The 18,749-nt window shown below is 39.9% G+C and overlaps 1 protein-coding gene across 1 annotated transcript in view; it reads left to right on the top strand.

The window, feature by feature from the left end:
• Positions 1–18,749, top strand: part of LHFPL3 (LHFPL tetraspan subfamily member 3) — a gene marked incomplete at both ends in the record, with an annotated part of 380,935 nt that overhangs the window by 283,649 nt on the left and 78,537 nt on the right. The gene's annotated exons all lie outside the window — the stretch shown is intronic.

The following is an 18,749-nucleotide window of genomic DNA, read 5'->3' as shown; positions in this document are numbered from 1 at the left end:
TCGAATTAGTGTTTTTGTATTCTTTGGGTAAATACCTGGTAGTGTGTTTACTGGTTCATAAAGTAATTCTCTAACTTTTGGGGGCACCTCTATACTCTTTTCCACAGTGGCTGCACCAGTTTGTATTCCTACCAGATGTTGAGCATCTTTACATGTGTCTGTTGGAAGAGGGCGATGGTTAAAATGCTCACATGGTGCTCTCATCATGAAACTTCTTCTAAGTTTCCAAAATAACACCCAGCCAGCCAGCTGTCATCTTCCCTCCTGTAGCCCTGCCAGAACCAGTTTGCCTGACAGGCCTTAATAAGCTCTGCTCTCATGCTTGGCATATATACTCGGTAAGAATAAACAACACCATGTACTGTAGTTATTCCTTTTATATAAATAAGACAGTAATATTATGAGAAAAACATCCTCCAAGCCCATGTAATTTTTTCACTTTAATCAAAATATGTACTAGCTCCAGAGCCGAACATTTTAGACGGGAGTGTCTGCTCCTTACAAGATTGCTTTCCAGAGAGGGTGATGTGTGTGACTCATTATCAACCCCAAAGACACTTCATGACAGGGCTCTGAGCATCAGACTTCCTGCCTGTAGAGTCCAGCTGCTCACAGTTACAAGCGTGAATATCAGAGGCAGAAAGTTTCAAATTTTCATTCTATTTTTTCCATTTCCCAATTAAGAATCTACAATAAGCTGGATTGCTCTGGTTTGCATAATATGCTTTCTTTGTTCTCTCATTTAAGCACTTTAGAATACTTATGTCCCCCTCCATCTTTCACTTTTACGGCTTTCTTTGTAGTGACATGGAGTTCCCAATCTAATGTATGAATCCGTGTAATTCAGGGGTTTTGACATGTGGATGATAGACATAGTGAGACCACAAAAGGAGTTTAGGCATTACAAAGTTCTGGTATGTCTTGGTTGGGAACATCCAAAAACAATTATTTAATGGTGGTACACACTTCCTGCTGCTTTTACAACCAAATCATGGTGTGTGGATTATGATGATGATAGAAGGGACATCTTCAGGAAGAACTAGAAGATATTGCACTATTGGACAGAGTTGAGGTGAGCAGAATTATTCACAAAATTAGGTGTCCTACTGGGCTGTTCTTCCAATGCAAAGACCCTCGTTTTTGCTAGGCCCTCCTGACTATACCACTCCTCTCATTACTTGTACTAAATGGTCCTCTCAGTGACAAACTAAAAATTTCAGTACCCAGGACAGTTCATTGCTGGCCGTATCTACTCTGTATTGAGAATTTGACATCAGAACTCTGAATTTGACTCTCACCTTGTGAAAGTGTCCGAAAACTCAGAAAGATGAGATATAAATGTGGGAAGATTTTCAGAGTGTTGTCACATGTAAAAAGCTAACGGGAAGAAAAATAACTTTACTCTCAGGTTCAGTGGCTGGGGCCATGTAAATTTAAAGACATTAACAGGAAAAGGGTTCTTTCATTTGCACATGGAGGGGTCTCACAGAAATGAAATGAAAACCCCAAAGAGGTGCTCAGACCTGGAGGCTTATACACCACTTTAACAACAGGGCAATACATTTGCAGAGAAGTGTCCAGACAAAGGAAAATGGTCTTGAGCTTCAAGTGGTGGCAAATTCTGGGAAAGTAATTATGTGGGCAAATGAGTGTAAGATAAAGTCATTTCAGTAAAGGCTGTTTATAGAGATGTGAGTTGGGCCAATCTTCTCTTTCTCCTGGAGAGGGGATGAGGAACACCTTCACAAAGGGAGATTTATTCTCTGCCTTTAGGTAGAAAGAGGGAGGATGGAGACGTTTTTCTGCCTTTGCTGTTTTTAAGTTGCATTCAGCTCAAAATAATACTTATGTCAAAGTAGCATGTTTTGGGATGGCGTATTCTGATCCCCTTTATCACATGTGAGAAACCATGTAAATGTGATGGATATCGGGAAGATTTCCGCTAGGAGTTAAACATCAGGATCAGAAGACTCATGGAATTAAACATATGAATGTAATGAATATGGAAATACTTTTATCCAGATATAAAATATTATATCAGACAACTTAATCACATGAACAGCCCTATAAATGTCATGGGTCTTAGAATGCTTTCAGCCAGAAGTCATACCTTTGAGAACATCAGAGAACTCAGAGGGGAGAAAGTATAAAGATGATATATGTAGGGAAACTTTCAGCCACATGTCAGGGCTAAGAAAAGGTAGCAGAACTCAGAGAAGGGCCTACAGTCTATTAAGATCATGCATAAGGATGTTCCTCAGGAAGTTCCTCACTATTCATAAGAGAATGGTCTTAGTCCAGTCAGGCTGCTATAAGAAAAATATCTGAGACTGTGTGGCCTGAATAGCAACCATTTATTTCTCTTAGTTCTGAGAACTGGAAAGTCCAAGATCAAGGACTGGCAAATTTTGTTGTCTGGTGAGGATCCTCTTCCCGGTTCATAGACGGCCATCTTCTTGTTTTGTGCTCACATGGAGGAAGAGTCAAGGGAGTTCTTTGGGACCTCTTTTATAAGGACACTAATGCCATTTATGGGGGCTCTGCTCTCCTGACCATCATCTCCCAAAGGCCTTCACTTCAAAATCCCAACACATTGGGGATTAGGTTTGAACGTGGGAATTTTGGAAGAACACTTATATTCAGTCTAGAGCAAGAACTCACACTGAAATGAGACTCTTGAAATATCCATAGACAGCTTTTCAGCCATTAAGAATAATTTTAGGCCTTATTGGACATCAGGAAATTCTCTGAGGGAAAGAATCACTGAACATAATGAATATAGGAAACACTGTGTGTAAATTCAACCTTCAGTAAACTTCCATTGTGGAGAAACACAGAAAGTAATAATAATGTGAAAGTTTTTTGTCAAAAGATTGAATCTCACTAAGTAGAGAATGAGGAAAATCTAGAAAGTAATAAATGTGTGATAACTACAGCCAAAAGCCACCTTTCTCTGGACTACAGAAAATGTATTGAGTGGTAGAGATCTCATAGTAAACCAACCAGATGAAAAACCTTATGAAGGTAATGGATTTGGGAAATTCTAACAGAAGTCAATCTACAGTTCTATGTAGTCGTGGGTGTCTGTGTTACAATAAGTCCCATGAAAGACTTCTTCACCCTTTATATTCTCTGTCTCCTCTCTCTCCTCTGAAGATGGAGGAGTACCACCACATGGCAAGAGTTGGGCTCAAGAATTATTGTGCAGAAAAATTCCTTCCTCTAAGCAGTCTGACTTTTGTGAGGAAGAAAAAAACTTATTCTGTACTGAGCTTTTATAGGTTTGGGTCTATTTGTAACTCCTATATCCTATATGTATATGACACTTTGTAAAGTACCATGTAGGTATGTCTTAGGAAAGCCACATGGGAGGAACTGACAATATCCTGAATGACCATTAGCTATTAACCACGACTCCTTTTTATGTAAATAATAAGATTTGTTTCCTGTTCCTTTATGATTACATTATGAATCTTTGGTAGTAATACAAGTGTTGAAGATATCATAGTACTTCATACCAGGAATTAAATACTGTTAATCAGTCCCATTAATGGTGATATTAAATTAGATAATATGATTTTAAAAAAGAACACTGAATTTCTAAAATTTGATCCATGATCAAACTTCTAGGCTATACCGCCTCCAGAGCAAAATCCGAAGAAGGCACTTTTGCCTCATTATGTGGTATTATAGGCAAAGAGTTATTGAAAAATCAAACATCCTCATTCCACAGTTATCTGCTGCTCTTGCAATAAAGGAAATAAGGAAATAACCATAACCATGAATTACCCAAACCAGATGTCCATAATCCATTAGAGGTAGTAAATGTATGACCCTGCTCATCCTGAGTCATGAGAGGGGGCAGGGCTTCTAACATTGCTATGGGGTCAGGGAAGCTGTGCCTATGGGTAACTCTTGAATGCCTTGAATGGAAAAGCTTGGAATGCAGGCTAATAAAAAGCATAAGGCTGGGGTGTATGACCTAGAGAGCTGTTCTCTTGTCCTCTGAAAATCAGATACACATGGTCCACTCCTGTTCTACATCAGTGCTGACAATTGTGCATGGGTATGGAGTCTTACAGTAGGTGATGTTGTATCAGGTACATTACCAAGCAGACCTCAAATAGAACAGTTCTTTACTGCTGCAGCTACTACCCTAGACAAAACCTTCCATAAATCACTTCCATATTCAGCTAAGATAAAGCACCAGAAATCAAAATACAGCACTGCCTTGGCATATATAATCCTCAGATACTGGCATTTAATCAAGCTGTAGAATTTAACAAGCAACAAAAATCAAATGCTCACTGGTTGTTTTGTTTTGTTTTTTAATCTGAGGATGAACCAAGGATCCTTTTAAATTTACAAAATATTTCTTGGGGAGATCTCAGTGATGATGTAAGTAACATTTACTTTGAACCCGTGTTGCTGAAATACTAAATTTAGTTAATAAATCTTCCCTTGTGGTCCCATCAGGTAAATATTGTCAACAATCTCACTGCATGTGCAGAATTGCTAAATTATTACAACCAGTAGTAGTATTTTTTGATTATTGGAAATAAGTGGCCTTGTATGATTTGTATTTGGGGGTGGAAGGGGGTGGGAGGGCAGGAGCGGGGGAGTGAGAAAGAGAGATTTTCACATTACTGAGATGCCCTGAAACTAAATTTATGGTTTTTTTTTTCCAGTTAAAATTAAATGTACCACGTGCTATGGTGAGTGCTGTGAAGTGTGTAAACCCGGCAATTCACAGACCTGTACCCCTGGGGATAAAAATGCATTATATATTTATAAAAAAATAAAAAATTAAAAAAAATTAAATGTACCATTTTCATAGGATTTTTCTATGTAATTTTAACTAAAGGTTAGTTCTTTTTAAAGAAATTAAGAACTGACCTCAGTTCTTCTCTCATTGATTAGTAAGGTACCTTTGGACACTTGGGCCATAATTTGGAGAGACTACACCATAAAGAGGAATGTTTCTTGATATCAGATATGAAGGAAGCTTCTCAGATCGAGGGGATCAGTGACTGTCCTCAGCACTGATCATATCAATGTTGACTTAAAATATGTGGGAAATATTCTTTGTCTAAGTGTCTGGGAATATTGCAAAATAAAACACCATCTTGCCTTCTGCCAGATAATTTTTGTTTGGGTTTTATTCCTTTTGTGTCATTGTAATACTATCACTTAGGCAACTTAAAATATAGGTGCTAACAGCTGATGACCAGGAAAGCCCGTCTCCCCTTTACAGGGTCAGTGTCCCCCCATACATCTTCTGATACATTAGACCTGTCTCACTCACTGCTCTTTGTATTCATAGCAGAATGCTGTTGGAGTCACTGACACAGTTTTTATAGGATAAGGACTGAGGGTTCAGCAGCTCCCTACTCATTGTATCTATGCACATCTTCTGGAAAGTTAGCAGCTGGCCTGGTCCCTGTTCACAGTTCTGCTTCTTTGCTCTCCAGAATTTGTGGTCCTGCAGTTCAGAATGATTTACTTTGTCTCTGAGGTCCACAAGCCTCAAGTGGAGTAGCTTGCTGCTTTAGCAGTATTTTTAGTGTAGGTAGCAGCACCTTACATCTTCCTGGAGAAGCCTTTGCCTGTCCTTCCCCACGTGCAGGCTGGTCAGCCTGCCTTCTGCTCTCTGCCACTTGTACGTTTCCAACACTGCAGAGCTAATGCTTCTCCAAGCTTGGCTTCAGTACTGATGCTGTGTCTGTGTTCCAGCTCGCCACTCATGACACAGACTTGCCAATTGAGGCACCAAAGGTGTTGAGAAAACTATTTAAGAAGCTTTGTACAGTAGCCAGAACCAGTCTGTATCCCAGCCATGCTGGTCCTTAATCACAGCCTCACCTCTGTTATAACTGTCAGCTGACTCTTCATCTTGATCCAGTGTTGACACCCTATTGAACGGAGTTCACTTCCGACCACTACACTTAAGTAGGAAACGTATAAAATGGGCCACGTGCATTTCTTAACATCACAAATGCCTCAAGGGTATGTGTACTTCTTTGTGCATTTTCTTTCTCCCACAGCTGTTGTCAACACATTGTGTTGTTTTGACATCATCTGACATAGAACTTAAGGTTCCCACAGTCCCTAGTCATTCAGTTAGCTCGGACCAAGAAAGAAGCCTCAATGAGCGTAGAATCAGGTCCCTCAAGAAGACATATGAGAGAAATAAAAGACAAAGTCCCTGCTTTGGAGGAGTTTGTGATTTACTGTCAGAGCCTCGACAGACTTATAAAGAAGATTTCAAACATTTGAAATGCTTATTTTATATTGCACTAACGCCAGAGCCCCAGAACTGCCAGGAGCAATTACAGGACAAACGAGCAAATCCTATGTGTTAAGGTTCATGTATAAAAAAATTTTTTTAGAGAAGCGAATGGTAAGCCCTTTTTTTTCAGGTGGTAGGACTGGTTCAGAGGAAGAAAACAACCATTCTAGAAGGAGATCATCACACGCAGAAAAGGGCATGGATGGTAATGAGAATTAGTTCACCTTCTGGGGGGCAGCATGCAGATTTGGCTGGAGTGAAGAATGCTGGCAGCAGAGAAGGGAAAACTGAGATTTCTGAGCGGGTAGAGCAACACCAGGACCATCAGTGGGAGGCTTGGAACACCATGCACAGGTGTTGAACCCAGTAACTCAGCACTGGATGATTCAAGGCGAAGGGGCAGCTCCCTTGCTTTGTTTTGCATTTGCCAGATGTTGTGAAGATATTCACTTGATATTTTCAAGTTGGAGCCAGTTCATTCTCAATACCTTGTCTAACACTCACGGTCCAATTAGGAGAGAAAAAACACACAGTAACTTGAACTGGGAAAACTGAATATAAAGAATTCTTATTTAGAGCCAGGGATTGGAGCAAGAAGAGATTGGGCAGTAAAAAATAAACTGCTATAGAGAAGATAAGAAAATCAGATTATAAGGAGAAGTCATGACCCTTAAAGCTTAGACAAGCTATCCAAGGAAGAGCCTTCCCCACCTCCCCACCTCAGGACTATAAATCCTTACCTCATTGGAGAGGGAAGAACTATGACTCATTAAATGGCAGAGAAGTCACTGTGGTGTGGTGATGGTGGAACATGCTCAGATCCGCCCTTGGGTGCCAGGAAACGCTATTCACTACAAGGTGCCTCATCTCCTGTGACATCTCTGCTGACACCTCTCACTGATCACACGTAACCTCATACTAGCTGACAAAGGAAAGCATTTAAATTGTCCATCTCAATTTTTGCAGAGCTGGCAATGAAGAATGAATTTGCAGCTGAGGTAATAAATTAACCACTGGAACTCCTTAACTTCTCATTTCCTGGAAATTTACCAGTGTCCTCATATTTAACTTATCCTCTAGGTTATTTGTGCCTGATGAAGTCACATGCCTTTTAAGAAGAAAACAATGAAGAGACCTCTAAAGTCAGTTTTTCATATACAGATAGCAGTAAAACTTGCAATCATCCCAGTCCTAAAGACCCAAATAATTAAATTCCTGCACATAATTAAGTTGTATAGGACCATTACTAACACCATTATTTGAAAGTGCTCCACAGGATGTAGACATTATTATTATAATAAAAGGAGAGGACTTGATGGTTCATTTTAAACTGTGTTATATGAATTCATTAGCCTAAGGATTATTACAGTCCTATAATGTGAAGCAGTTTCTAATATATGACTATTATGAAATAACCCGATTACATTTAAAAGGTGAACGACTATTTTATACATGTTTGCCAAGAAATTTGATTCAGTCTCTCTAGTTTTTGATAAAGATAACTCTTTTAAATTAAGTCAAAGTTATATAAAATTCAGGTGACAGGTTAGATTAATGATATATAATGGTATTAATGATACCATTAAATGATAAGGGTATAGAAGTGGAAACTATGGATATTATGCATATAGCTGGATGGTCTCAAAAATGTTTTGAGCACATCAGAGTAGATGTTTTTGCAGTAAATACAAAGGATGATTATAATGACAACAATGATGATAATGATGTCTAGAGACAATTTTTAGCGTTGTGAAAGGTTCTGAAACTGTCCTAACCCTGGCTAAGGTTTCTGTTTTGGTCGTCTGCAAGTTATTAGATTTCTCAATGTCAAATACCCTCTGGAAAACATCAGTCAATCTGAGTGCTAAACGTTTGGAAGCATAATATAGTAATTTGTCTTCCATTTTGAGTTCCTAGATTATATCCAACAAGTAGAACTTTCTAGGGAAAAACAGCCATTCATTCCATAACTCATAACTAAACACCTACCTTGTGACAGGCATTTTGTTTTTCAGCTCAGGTTGCTGTAACAAATACCACAGATTGGATGGCCTAAGCAACAGAAATGTATTTTCTCAGTTCAGGAGGCTGGAAGTCTAAGATCGGGGTGCCAGCATGGTCAGTTTTGACTCTTGGTGAGAATATTCTGCCTGACTTGTAGATATCTTCTTCCCACTGTGTCCTCCCATGGTGGAGATAGAGAGCTCTGGTGTCTTCTCCTCTTCTTACACGGGCACCAGCCCTATTGGGTTAGGACCCCACCGTTATGACCTTCTTCAATCTTAATCACCTCGTCACAGGCTCTGTCTCCAAATGTAGTCATGTTGGAGGTTAGGGCTTCAACATAGGAATTTGGGGGTTGGGGGGCACAGTTCAGTCCATAGGACTATGTCTTCAGGATTCCTAAACTATTAAACTGCAAAGTGCCAGGCACTGTGCTAAAAACTTTACCATATGGTCACTGAATCCTTGCTATGACTTTGAATTTAGTAATAATGTAGATAAATTAAGGTCTAACCGGTTAAGTAAAATGTCCAAAATGAGAAAGCTAGGTAAACTCAGAGCCCAGATTCAAGTTCAGCTCCTTCCAACCCCAGAGTTTGTGCTCTTTCCAGTTATACATTATTGCCTTAAAAAATACATTGCCCATATATTATAAGCAAACAACTTATTAGACTTTTTATTCAATGAGTTGACTAGCTATTTTGGTACAGATAGCTATTTTGATATTGGATACTGATAATTTGAGGAATTGTGCCCTTGTCTTTTTGATCCTGTAACTTAGGACCCTTTTCTCAACACACACACACACACACACACACCAGAGAGAACAAAAGCAGGAGCAAAAACTTTATTTTGAATTAAACAAAGAGATAAATACCATCCTGAATGACAAAAATATAAAAGAGAAAGCAAATAGAAGAACGGTTAATGAGTTATCCAAGAAGAATAAAGTTGATCCTCTTTACCATACACAAGGGGAGGAAGGAAGATGACAAGCAAAAAGGCTCTCTTCTGTGGGAGTCTTGAAAAGTCTTAGAAATTGGAGACCTTGAGCACCACAGGAGGAAGAATGCTGTGGCTGAAAAGAGGGGAGAGTATTTAAAATCTGTATAAGGAATAGATAGAACCCCTCAGAATTTTACCTCCGCCCCACATGAATAAAAGACAAATTTTCCCCCACTTCCATGGAAAATACAGGTTTTTGTCATGGGGGGGAGCGGGGGAAAGAATTAGATATGTTCTAGATTAAGAACATCAGGCACCAAGGAGGAAAGGGTGTTGGACTTAAAAGGGGGGGATTAAGTACATTTCCTAATGAACAGTGAGACTCTTCCAGTATTGTTTCCCACCCCAGCTCTAGCAGACTGACATCCAGAATCTTATCTCCTAAGCAGAAGACTATAGGGTCCTTCCATGAAGAAATGGAACCACCCAAGAACTACAGGTACTGAAATGTGAATATCCCCCCCCCCCAAATGCTAGCTGGCTATCCTATTGCCCTGCAGTAAAACCCTTTAGTGTTCCATCCTTCCTATAACCCAGAGAACTTCCGAGAATCATTTTGGTGCCTCACTCTTAAATATCAATGGACACAAAAGGACCATGTGACATTTGAATAAAGTCTCCAACATGAAATACAGAAATTAAAATAAATAAAGAGGAAAGCAGAGCTCAGGGGAAACAGAAACAGTACTGAACAGAACAGAATCAAACGTCAAAAACTATAATTAAAATGCTCAGAAAGGTAAGAAAGGAAACACAAAACGAGAAAAAGAAGCTATGTAAAAAAAAAAAAAAAAAAAAAAAAAGGACAAGGAAATTTTAAGTGGTGTAGCCAAATAATGTTTTTCAATGGAAGGATCTCTCAGAATATAGAACAAAGAAAGACAGACAGCATAGAGGGAGAAAAGGTAAGAAATTAGGCTATCCATGCAGAATGCACAAGATCCAATTAATGTGAGTTATAGAAAGAGAGAACTTAAAAGAGAGTGAAGAAGAAATTTTAAAAGAAACAGAACAGAACAGCATTTCCCAAGATGATATTTATTTCTAGTTTGAAAAGCTACCAAGTACTCAGACAATGAGTGAACAATATTATACTCCAAGGTACATCATAATGAAATTTCAGAACACTAGGGAGGAGAGGATCCCCAAAAGCATCTGGAGAAAACAAAGGGACAAAATGTAAAGGGAACGAGATGAAATAGTATCCAATCTCTCAAAAGACACATTGAAAGCTGAAAGACAATAGAGCAACGCCTTCAAGATACCGAAAGAAAATGTCTGTAACCAAGAATTCTATATCCAGCCAGACTACCATGTAAAGGAGAAGGTGGAAAGGACATTTTCAGGCATGCAAGCACACAAAAATGTATCCCTCTGCACCATTATTCAAGAAGTTAAAGAAGTGGTCCACATAGCCAAAAAGAGTGAACCAAGAAAGAGGAAGACAAATGGAGATCTAATATGGGAAAGAGATGAAGGAAACTTCCAGTATGAGACTCAGAGGAAATCCCAGCATGACAGCTCTGCTCCTAGCCAGAACACAGCCAGTCAAGATGGGAGCCCAAAACCACCAGAAGACTCTAGGAGGTATGATGTGTCCAGGGGAGAAACAGACCAAAACATTAAATAAGAAATTTGACCAGGTAGAAAATCACACTGAGAAATATTTATAGAGTTGTTGGAGGTTGTGGAAAAACAACCAGTTTCCCCCAAAATTGAGTAAATAAGAAAGTGATTATTAACTCTAGGAACAATAAAATATAATTCAAGAGAGGAAATGGAGTCCTATTAACTTTCTGGTTCAGCAGTGAACAATTCATACATAGGCATTATCATGAAAACACTGAATATGTATGGACCTAACCAAAGCTGAAGTCTAATTATATTGGAAACAGGGGAAGAATATTCACTTATCATAAAGGAAATTCAGCCTTTTTTTCAGTAGTCAGTATCTAAAGCAGATATGTTAAAAGGTAATAGTATTTGTACTACTGAGAAATATGGAAGTTAATGCCTGAAGAAACGTCTCAAAGAGTTGAAAGGAATTACCTCTGAGGGATGAGGAAAAGATAAGATGGGATACAAGAGACTGAAATTTTTTATTATAAGAATTGTAGCATAGTTTGACTTTTAACTCTTTGTATATGTAATATTCTTATTAAAGTAATTTTTTTTTATAAAAGTGGATAAAAATCCTCACTTTGTATCCAGGGCAGTATTTTGGAGTGGGAGGGAATGTTTTAAAAGCAATGCAATGGAAGCTATCATTTGGCTTTTGGAAGGAAACCAAGAGCCACACACATCAGAGATGAATATTTACTTATCTATATGCCAGATTCGTGTGGGTTGATAACTTGAATTAATGTATATAAAACCACTGACATCAAATAATTACTCAACCATACATTTGGAAATGTACTTGAATTTTCAGAACTCCTTAATTATTCTGTGATCTTTTTGCAGTTTTTTTAAAAGATTTTATTTATTTATTTGACAGAGAGAGAGAGAGATCACAAGTAGGCAGAGAGGCAGGCAGAGAGAGGGGGGGAAGCAGGCTCTCCACTGAGCAGAGCCTGATGTGGAGCTTGATCCCAGGGCCCTGAGACCATGACCGGAGCCGAAGGCAGAGGCTTAACCCACTGAGCCACCCAGGTGCCCCTCATTTTGCAGTTTTAAGGTGTTGGGGAAGATATTTTGGATTAGAAATAGACTGATGGCCAAATAAGCCTCAGTTAGAGTACCCAGGACTAGCATCTGTTATGCAGAGTCTGTCCTCTCTCCTCTCCAGTGGAATTGGAAAACCTGCCGTCCATAAGTGACACAGAGCTCTCCCTAGAACTAAAGAGCTTGAGAATTTTGCATTTTTAGGATCAGTATACATGAATTCCAAAGGAAAGTGTGTCCTTCTTCCCCAAATAAGGAAACTTTGGCCATTAGGCACATACTAGTTAACTCTTGATTGATTCCACTAAGGGAGGGAATTGCACAGATAATCTAAAACACTGAATGAGAAAATATTTATGTTTGGTTTTGGACCATATTACATGATTTTAGAAGCCTATTTATCCCTTCCATGTTGCTTCCTTCGGTTGACTCAAATTACAGACAGTTAACTTTCCCAAGTGAACATACGCTGTGGGTTGGGAAGCAAGAAGGCAAGCTAGGTTGAAAGTAGGACAGTCATAAGTAAGTGTGTGTTGACTGTGTTTTGGTATCACATTATTTCCCAGACAGTCTATCTTACTTCCAAGTGGAATGCCAAACAGCTTGAGAAGAAGCAAAAGTAATGAAAGTTTGAATGTCAAAATACACCAGGCATTCCTTCTGATCCCCAGCAATGCACGAGATAGAGTTGGCACTATCTGACTTTAGATCGTCTGTCTGTGAGCGAAACCAGAGTCATGAATAGCTTCACTTGAATGGGGCCATGCTACCTCCTTCCTCACTCACCATGGAGAATATAACATGCTCAATAAATTATGTAGAGAGGATACATGCGTGCACTAATTGTGTCATCAAAGAGGATCTGCCCTATATCTTACAGAATGATTTTCTCCCAGTAAACCCAATATAGCCTTCATTTGTGGTCAACTTGGGAACCAGAACTAGGTTCTTCTTGGGGGAGAGAATAGTACTTCTTATTGTTGGCAGTTTCCTTTAAGTAAAATATGACAGGGTTTCTCTGGTGCTAATCGCTCTTTTTTGCTGATGTGCTCTGGCCTGTGGTTTCAGTGACAAACTCGTTCTTAAAGTGAATGGGGAAAGCTTTATACAAAAGGAGAAATAAATGAGAGAGATTATAAAATTCCGTGTTAAAATATTTACAAGACTACTCCTTCACATCCTCAGAATATTAAGTTCTATCAGACCTTTTTTAAAAATATTGTACTTCTATCTTTATTGAGATATAATTGGCATATAATTCTGTGTGGATCAGAACTTTCTTTTATTATTTCCGTAGAAAAAAGACTTCTTTAAAAGTGTGATGGGTATCTGTTGTCTGTACCTCAGTATGTTAGCCATTGTTTTTGAAGTAATACATAAATAATGAAAACAACCCAAGTTTTACAACCAGATATAAAAAAATAGACATTAAAAATAATAAATCTTTTGGTTACTGCTCTTAAATTCCTCAGGAGTAATAGTTAAAATGCTTCACACTGAGATTTTCTACTGGCCCATAACTGGTGAGTTTCACAAATTGGTTTATTTTCTATTCCTCCCCTGGAGTAATCTGGTTGTTCTGGAATAAATATGGTAAAGAATAAAAGTGAATAAACATAAGTAGAAATGTCTCCAACTGAAAATTTTTCTTTACTTCCCTCTCAATTTTCTGGGCCCCATACATCTAACATTTACAGAATAAAGCCTCTCTCTTGGAAGGTTTCTCTTCTCTTTCTCCTTGTTAGCCATAGATAGAGGGTGTTTTTTTCCCTTCCATGCGGAAATAAAGCCACTCTTCACCGCCCCCCCCCATTCTCTCCCATAACCTGGGTCCCACTGTTGCACAAAGAACGTGATAGGAAAGGACTGGAGGACATCACACTTCCCTCTACCACCGGAGCTGATTATAAGACATCTGCTGTGAGTCTCAGCTCTGAAGATTTGCCCTTCACCACCTGGCATCCCGAACGTTCAAAGATGGTCAGACCATAAGCCAGCACCTGCCTCCGGAGTGGTGGTTGTTCTTAAAGTCTTGTAATAATCAGTGATTTTTCTCCTTAGTTTTCTCTGGGTTTATGAAGTTCAAAGCTGATCCCCTTTTCGGTCTAACTTCAGTGATATTTAGCAAGGGTTTTTTAAGTTTATTTACTTATTATTTCTTTTGTCTTTAGATCTTTTTCAAGTAAATTCACCATAGCCTCTGTTCTGCAGAGGGAGGCACAGACACCTGTCAAAACCTGCCGTCTGAACTTGGGATAAAATTGGCTTGTCCGGGAGGCATTTCTCCTCCTCATCACTTGTGTTGGGGGAGACTTGACTTTTTCACCCAGTTTTCCTTATGATTGAGAGAATCTATAAGGTCATTGTTCTCAGTCTTAACTACTTCTACGAGTCCGTTATACGTAAGATCAAATGCATTCTATGTATGTCATATACATTATGGTTATCATATACATTAGGATTCTTTCGTATGGATTTTCTTGAAAGGTTTCTAGAAATTTTTATGCTTATCTTGAGCCCTCCAGGGTCAAGCTAGAGCAGTAGGAGAAATCGAGTGCCCTATGGAGAGGTGTAGGTCACAAGCATTTACCCCTGGTCACACTGGAATCACCGAGAGAGCTTAACAAATTATTGATGCCGGGAAACTTCTCCCCATCCCTGCAGAGTTATTAAATCATTTGGTTTGAGATGCAGCCTGGTATTTAAAAAACTCCCCAGATGATTTCAGCAGGCAACTGAGGATAAAAACAGCTGATTTTGTTTAAATTTAGATTCCAGCCCCCCTGAGAAAAATCTAACACGGGGCTCTATCTTCATTCTACAGCCTCTAAAAAATGCCAGCACATAGCCCATTCACAAAGGAACTCTCCACCTTTTTTGGTGAGAATTGCAGGATTTTCTCGGGCGGCTGTTGAACCATGATCTTATCCACAAGAGACCCTGAGAAATCTATTAGTGAGCTCTTCTGAGCTAACGTAGTTCAAATCCCAAGCATCATTCATGGATATCAACTACTAGTTCTTAGCTGAGTGTCACCTGCAGTAGGAGACTATAGCCACTGATAAAACATTTCCCATTTTTGAATTGACAGTAGTCAAAATAACTTGTCACTGAATTCACAGATTAGTCAAAATACTAATTATCAGGTGTCTCCTCTATCACCAGACAAATATTTCACTGACACAGTCATAAATTACAGTTGCAGTTTCTGAGTCTTTCCATTAGACTGGAGACCTGGGTCTGTTAGACTGCTCAGTCCCATGGCTGTAGGTGCAAACTTCCCGCATCCTCCACGGCCTGCCCCTCCCCCAGGGGGCTCTGTATAAACACCAGCCCAAGCACGACCTGTCAGCACCCTAAGAGTTCCTTAACTTTCTTTAACCCAAAGGTCCCAGAAACCCTCTTCTTTACTTGCCGCCTATAACACAGCCACAAATGCAGTATTGGGTGACAGTAAGCCAGCTGACACCCCACAAAAGCAGAGATCAATGAGCATTATCCATGCCCGCTCTTGGGAAAGCAACCTCTAGAACTGGTGGTAACGAAACTGGGCTAGTAGCTTTCTCTTGTTAGAAAGACTATTTGATATCAGGCCATGTATATGTGACTTCCATCAGCAGGAATGGCTTTAGAACCTCAGCCATTAGGGCCCCACTCAGAGTTGTAAGTGAGACCTTGGGGCAGACTCACCTCCCTACCTGCACCTGCTCCTTCCCCTAGAGACATCTGTCATCTATCACAGTGGTTTTCTAGCCCCAGCGGAGCATTAGCATCACCTGGAGCCACTTCTAAATTACAGGAGGCCCAAGCTTCATGCCAGATCAATTGAAAAAACCCTCTGGGCATTGGTGTTTTGTAAAAGCTCCTGCATGGTTCTGATATATAGTGTTTCAAATCACTGACCTGGATCTCACCCACCCCCAACCTGTCCCTGTTCCAGTTCTCAGATCTTTTCTCTGCCCTGATCTCCAATAATGCTCCCACCCTAACAAAGAGGCAACCGTCCAGGCTTTCCCGTTGAATCTGGATTGTCTAGATTCTCCCTGTTGCCTCGTCCACGTGGGACCAGTCTGGGCTTTGCTTCTTCAACACCTGCAGAGCAACCTCGGATGCTGTTTTACCTTGGTGGGCTCAAGTCACCCCTAATGAGGCTGCCAGCAGAAACATTTCTCTATCATGATGCATTTTGTCCAGCTCTTGTTTCTTTAAAAACTGGGCTCTGACTTGATTTGCAAAGATGAATTGTGCCCAGCAGTCAAGCTCTTGGTGAGCTTCCTGAGCCTCCTGTCCATTATTCTTTTCAAAAAGGACAGCAGGGGCACAAAAATGAATTAGAAGCGAAACCGCAACAAAGAGGGGATGGTGCGCATGTAATTCAAGGCTTAGTGTTTGAAACAAGAGCTGCAGAAACATCCCTCAATGCCCGCACCCCCCCCCCGGCACTCCCCCCCCACCGCCCCCTTGTATTCAGCAGAAGCCAAGGGTCTGAGAGCTCCGTGGTCAGAAGTCCCAAAGGTACAACAAAGACTTCTTTTCCAAAATGCTCCTTTTTAAAAATTTTATTTTCCACATGTTTTATGAGTTAATTCAGTTTTATCTGAAGGTAAATGTTATGTACACATGTGAAAAATAGAATGAGACATTTATTTGAATGGAGAAGAGACTCCGAAATTCTCTCCTATTATGAAACAGCGTGCCCATGGCATCATTTCTGTGTTTAATTAAAATTCAGTAGTCGGAAATCATTTTCTCTCATATGGCTCCGTTTCTCGAGATTTAAGTCAATTCCTAATAAGCAGTTCTCTGGAAGAATGTGTTACCCGGTGTCCGGTTTCAGAACACATTTTCAATCTGGGCCCTTGTCATCCAGCCAAGGGGAAGAAATAGACATTCCCACACCTGACGGGTCTCCTGGACTACATGTTAGTTCTTTTTATTTATTTATTTATTTATTTTAAGATTCATTCATGAGAGAGAGAGAGAGAGAGTGGGGGGGAGGGGGAAAGGGAGGGAATCTCAAGCAGACACCCTGTTGAGTGTTGAGTGTGGAGACCCCCGGCCCCTGGGGACTCAAGCTCACAACCCCGAGATCATGACCTCAACCGAAACCAAGAATCTGGAGGCTTAGGTGACTGAGCCACCCGGGCACCCCGTGAATGTTCCCTACTCAGGTCACCTTTTCCTCCCTCAACTCCTCCATCAGAGAACAGCCCTGGTAAGCTTGGGAGCCCCAGTTGAGCAACACTTGGGCCAGCTTTAAGGATCCATCCGTTGGTTTCAACTTTTCTACTGTTTCTTGTGAGGTAAAGTCTGTGTTTGAGGTAGTGTATCTCCTGCTCTGGGTTTAAATCTTGATTTTCTCAAAATTCAGAGCAGGCAATGTATTGAACATACCTGTGCCCCAGTGTCTACCTGGATCAAATAAGATTGGCCTGTTGTGGGATAGAATGAGAGAATATGCTTGGTAAGCGTGCAGCTTATGTTTATAATTGCTATTGTTAGGTATTTAAGAGCATTTTAAAATCTGGAAGTTTTTAAAAGTTTTTTCCCATATAATCATGGAATGAATATAAATGATTTTATACAGAAGCAATGACTGGCTGTATTAACATATTTTTGGTTTCGAGAAACAGAAACCAACACTTGCTTGGTTAAGTAGCCTGATTTATTAGGAGGATACAAAGATGTTCATAGAATTCAAGGATAGGAACGCAGCCTGGAAAGGTTCAGAGCCAAGGACTGCTCTATGATTCTCATCTTTGCTCTCATTCTCTGTGCACCTGCTTCCTCCCTCTTTGCTAGACCAACTTTATCTCCTCCTTACTTATTTACCAACACTTAGCTGCCAACAGGCCATCCACCAAAAGAAATCAAATTGGTCTTTTTCAGTACCAACCCTAAATTTCTAGATATGGGTCTCTGATTTCCAGACCAGTCACTGAGGTCAGGGCAAAGCAATGTTTTGGGGGTTTTTTGGTTTAATTTTTTTGGTTTTTAGAGGTGGGGAGGATTAGAGGGAGAGGGAAAGAGAGTGATTCTTAAGCAGGCTCCATGCCCGGTGCAGAGTCCAAGGCGGGGCTCGATCTCGTGACCCTGAGATCATGAGCTGAACTGAAATCAAGAGTTGGCCCCTTACCCAACTGAGACACGCAGGTGCCCCAGGGGAAAGTAATGTTTTGTTAATGGCTGCTGAGAGCCTACCACTGTATGTGGGCCCTGGGTAAGTAGAGTCCTCCAAAGAAACAGTTGAGATGGATCTTTAAGTAACTTAGAAGACACGGATAATCTGCAGTTTAAATGATCATGACTTATGTTGTGAACCAACTACAGCGTAAGGAATAAATATTATCCATCTTAAATACAACCCTTTAGAACTTGAATTGCTCCAAAGAAGGTTTACATACCTCCAGGGATAATCCAGAAATGAGTGGTAGAAGTCTCCCCGGAAGCAGAGTTTTGCTAAGTGATTAGAGATGTGGAAGAATTTTATGTAATTTTTTAAAAAAATAATTATTTGTGTAAATGACCAAGTTGTAGATGGGAACCCTCAAATGTAATAAGGATGTCAACTCTCCCTAGGTTAATATGTTAATTTAGCTCAATCATAATAAATAAAGGTATTAAGAGCTCCCTCCTTTTTTTGAAGTAGATAAGCTAATCAGGTTGAAATTGAAAAACAGACAAGCAAGAATAGTTAGGGAAAGTTTGAGAATGATCTGCTATTGGGAACTAACCTCAACTAGATTTTATAATATTATAAAGCCTTAACAAGTAGAATGGTGTGGTA

The sequence above is a fragment of the Martes martes genome (genome assembly GCF_963455335.1).
Source record: "Martes martes genome assembly, chromosome: 11".
Lineage (NCBI taxonomy): Eukaryota > Metazoa > Chordata > Mammalia > Carnivora > Mustelidae > Martes > Martes martes.
The sequence above is the reverse complement of the archived record's forward strand: the minus strand, read 5'-3'. Positions and strand labels throughout refer to the sequence as shown.